This window comes from Hordeum vulgare, chromosome 1H (genome assembly GCF_904849725.1).
Source record: "Hordeum vulgare subsp. vulgare chromosome 1H, MorexV3_pseudomolecules_assembly, whole genome shotgun sequence".
Lineage (NCBI taxonomy): Eukaryota > Viridiplantae > Streptophyta > Magnoliopsida > Poales > Poaceae > Hordeum > Hordeum vulgare.
The window spans coordinates 103,457,370-103,462,447 of record NC_058518.1 but is presented as its reverse complement, the minus strand read 5'-3'; positions in this window follow the sequence as shown (position 1 = coordinate 103,462,447).

The following is a 5,078-nucleotide window of genomic DNA, read 5'->3' as shown; positions in this document are numbered from 1 at the left end:
GGCGTTTCTCAACCACTAGTGGTAAGCCTTTGAGGTGGCTTCCAAACCCTCACAAACTTTTCCGGGGGGGTAATCACACGGATTGATTCCTCTCCGAAGAACTCCTACCGCCTAGGAGTCTCCAACCTCCAAGAGTAACAAGATCACGGGAAATGCTCAAAACTTTCTCAAATCTCAAATAGCTTGGGTTGAGAGAAGGAGAGAGAGACGATCTATCTTTTGATTGGAACAACTCTCAAAGGGGCTCACAAATGCTCTTGGGATCTAAGATTTGGTGTGAGCAAATGTGTGTGAGGTAGAAATGTGTTCTTATGAGGATATGGCTGTGTTGGGGCACCCTCTCACGAAGTGGGAGGGGGGGTATATATAGTGGGGAGAGTAAAACAGTCGTTGGGGTCACTTAAGTCTGATAGTGGTCGGACATCCGGCAGTTCTCGGATGTCCGGACGCCCATAAGGAGTCGGACGTCCGAGAGGGGTCGGTCGTCCGAGGGATATATATATATCTGGAACCACTGTGTTGTCGATCAGGCACCGGACGTCCGGAGGAAGCCGGAAGTCCGAGATATTCGATACAACTTATACACAATGTGGAAAGCCTAGCTTATGTATTCATCTTCATTTGTCCACCATGTGAACATCCACAAGAATCAAGCATGTAGTGCTCAGGAATGCTTATCTTGATCTTGTCCTTGTTAGCACATGAGCTTGTCCTTATCAACACATGATCATTCACAATAGCTTAAAGGGGATTAGTGATTAGTTATCTATATGTGTGTTGTGAGCAACACCAAAACACGATTAAGGGCATGACTGCACTTTCACTAGGAGGCTCTCATTTCCAATCAGGATAGTAAAATCAAGATCTTTTTAGCCCTCTCATGCGTTTAGGGTTTCTGGCCATTCACTTTTCTAATGAAATCATTTCTAACCACTAGATCCATTGTCCTAAGAGGAAGCTACTCGTGTAGAAAAATCCAACGATGCAGTAAATAATATCTCATACATCCCATTGTAATCCCTCACACGAGTATACCCACCATGAATAACAACAACAAACACGATGTAGGGTATTACTCCTCATTGGAGGCCCAAACTTGGGTACAAAACCCTTGTGACCTATGATCTTAGACTTCCATCCATGCTAGCTACCCGAACGGGGGTACTAACGAGATCTTGCACCGTTAGTTGGTGCATCAGATACGAGCTGTGTCGGCTAGAGACTGATCTTAGATCGGATCGTCCTCGACTTCAGGCGGCCTTCCATCAAGAGAGCCTAACCATTGCCTCCCCCACCTTCATCCCAGACACGACATGCCTAGTCAATGTCAACCCACCAGCGCACCTTGATCACTTGATCTACGTCAATGTCATGACCTTCATCATCAACAACCACGACGACCTATGTATGTGCATCATGTCAATCCAGTAGATCGCATTGGCGACTTCATAAAACGTATAGGAATCTTAGATACCACCTCTTACCCAGGGCTCCCTTTGGGTTCCAAAACACTAGAGCAACGTACCACCAGGTGATCCACAAATGCATGCAAACCCACATCGGTGAGGAAGCCAATGATTGGTCAAACGTGATGAGCTGCACGAACACCCATGCCCCGACCGCCGACTCGCAGGATGATACATCTCCAACGTATCTATAATTTATGAAGTATTCACACCATATTTGCCTAAATTTATATATTTTATATGGTTCTGATGCACTTTATATGATTTATTTACAACTAACCCGGAATGACGTTATTTTCAGCAGAATTATCGTGGTGTTGTTTTTGTGCAGAAAATAAAATTTCTCAGAATTGCCCGAAACTTTTTTTTATGATTTTTCAGGATAAAATAAGAAATACGAGAGCGAAGAACCATCGGAGGGGAGCCACCTATCGGCCACAAGGCAACAGGGCATGCCTTGTTAGCTTGTGGGGCCCACATGGCTTCGGCTAATGTGGTTCCAACGCTCGAAAAAACCTATAAATCTAGAAAGCCCTGAAATTTAACCAAGAACTTATGTATCAAAGAAAACTCATCCGGAGCCCTATTCCGACACCCTTTCGGAGGGGGCAATCATCAACGGAGGCCATCTTTATCATCCCGACGGTGTCCATTACGAGGAGGGGGTAATTCACCCTCGGGGTTGAGGGTATGTACCAGTAGCTATGTGTTTGATCTATCTCCCCCTCTCTCTCTCTCCCGTGTTCTTAAGATGTCCCAATTTTGATGTATCACGGGCTTTGTTAATATAGTTGGATCATATGGTGTTTATCCCTTGCTACCTTGACGCTATGAATTGAATCTTTCCCTTTGAGATTTTGTAATGTCGGAATGAACATTGGATTTGAGATCACTTGATGCATGTATTGGTACTCAACTTGCGTATTACCATGGTGAAAATGGGGTAATCTATGCATAGGGGTTGATACATGATCTTGTCCTACTTTCTTCGACAGAAATCTTGGGGTAACCTTTGAAGTTCTTTATGTTGGATTGAATATGATGAATCTGAAATTGTTTGATGCATGTCAAATAATTAACCCAGTGATACTTGTGGTGACATTGGAGTATCGAGGTGACATTATGGTTGATTGGTATGTATCATTGGTGTTATTTTAGTACGAACCTATAGGAATAGCCCAATAGATTGATCATAAATGATAATTTTAAGGTGGTTCTACTACCTACAACAATTTCATCTTATGTTCTCTGCTAGATATGAACTTTGGAGTGATTCTTTTTTGCACGTCGAGGGATGATCATATGTGTGGGGACCCCGACTAGCAAGTCGAGTTCGCCGTGCCCAGTGACCCCAAGGATCAATGTTCACTGAACACAGATACTGAATAACAGAGTCTTACATCCAAGTACCGAAATTATTACATCAAACGACCAGAAGGTCGGGTTCAAGAGCGAGGCCTAAAGCCAAACTAAACAGATACATCGAGTAGCGGAAACTCGTAAGGGCTAAGCGGTGTCCATGCCATCAAGCCTACACCGACGGGCATTCTGACTTGGAAGTGTCCTAGATCGCAGGTTCGTCTCCGACGGCATACTCGTCGCCAAACTCCGGTCCTTCCATGTCTGGTCAATAATATAACCAGTGGCAAGCCAATGAGTACTTTGAATGTACTCGCAAACAGCCCATGATATGAACTTTTATAGTGAAGAATAACAATAACATGTATCTTAGGTGGAATGCAATTTGGTGGAATGATCAGGTATATGCAACAAGTTAAAGAACTACTCTTGAAGAACAGGTTACAGATATCGACATATCTGACAAGGGTTGAACACACCGGATTCACCCTATATGCCAAGTCATCGGACTTGTCATAATCTCAAAGTATTAATGAGGGCTAAACCATCCGGGTTTACCCTATATGCCAAGTCACCGAACTTGGTCATATTATTGTGATTATCATAACAACACCTTTTTAACACCACACACACACACTTTTGGTTTATGCGGAAATGTTGGACGTAGTTTAAGCAGCACCACCCAACTGTCCTTGACCGTGGACACGGCTATTCGAATAGTTTACACTCTGCAGAGGTAGTACGCTGGACCCACGAGAAACGGGAAACTTCCGTGTCATCCATGACTCGCGGTATATCACATATACCCGAGGTAAGTACCCGATCATCATCTTTCCCCTGACGATACTAGACAAAGAGGTCCACTCGATTGGTACCCAGCCCACATGTTGTACGTCTTACGAGCACCAACTCTGGACTGTATCAACCATGCAGGGACCAACAGTGTGCCTGGAACTCATAATAATGGCATAGTCGTCCTACCTGGCACGACCCCATCACGAGAGTGACACCAATCACTCCCGCCACTAGTAATGTGGCTCTTTGCTAGTACCGACCAGAGTAATCAACAAAACCCCATCCCATAAAGGGGTATCGTGGTCGTACTGGTAAGGTTGGGACGTTCGACACATCATAAATCTAATCCCATTTCCGAAACCATACTCACACAAAAGCACCGGTGCATCACTTCACCAAAAGTGATCACCAACTCATCATCACCCTCGGACATTAGTGGCAACCAACGGGGTTTTCATAAAATCTTGATTTAACTCATCATCATGCTCATGATAATATGCTCTATCTTTACTTATCAACATGGTATTAACATGACCCTCAAGGGGTAGGGTCAAGCTCAATGCAATGGTCTTACTCTACTAGTCAACATGACAGTAGCATGATCCTCATAGATGGTAGGGTCAAGCTCATCATGCTTGTGCTCCGAGGAGCCATATGAATAACATCACTACCATGCAAGTGCTTCGAAGAAGCCTTCGGTACCATCACCATAATGATGAACCAGCATCGTGATCACATGCAACGAGAAAATACCAACTATACTAGCATGCAACAATGTTTGTGCTCAAGTCATGGTCAAAGGCTGCTTGCCTTGGTCAGCTAGGTATTCGGGGTCTTCGAGGTCTTCCGCTCCGGATCCTCCGTCACTCGGTAACTCTACCGTCGAGAAAGGAATAAATAAATAATAGCTCACACCAAAACAGATCACAAGGTGCTTTTTAAAAATGTTGCAAAGTTTGAATAAATTCAGTTTATTATTTTGGAAAATGTTTCCTATGGTTTTTATTAGCTAAGCATATTTATTTAAAAGCAAACAGAAGCAAACAAATGCTTTTAGTATCATTTTATTATGCCAAAATAGTTTCTGTTTTTGATAAATGTCAAACACTACAGAATCAATTACTACACATTTTTAGAAAATTACTGGTGGAAGAATCATATTTTTCTACTGGCTAAATATTTTTATAAAAATCATTTAAGTTGCAGGTTAAAAAAAAGAAAAAATGCCAGGGGGAGATCCAGCCGGCCCAGCCAACAGACAGGCCACCAGGCGCGCGCGGGCCAGGTTCAAACCTGACCTGCGGGCCCCTGGGGTCAGCGTCAGCGGCTGCGCGCGCTAGCTGCCCCAGGACACCGACAGGTGGGATCCACCTGTCGGGTCCTTCTCCTACCTCCAGCCAGAGAGGTGGAGACGGACGCCGGCGAGGCTACCATTGTCCTCAGGCCAAACTAGGAGCG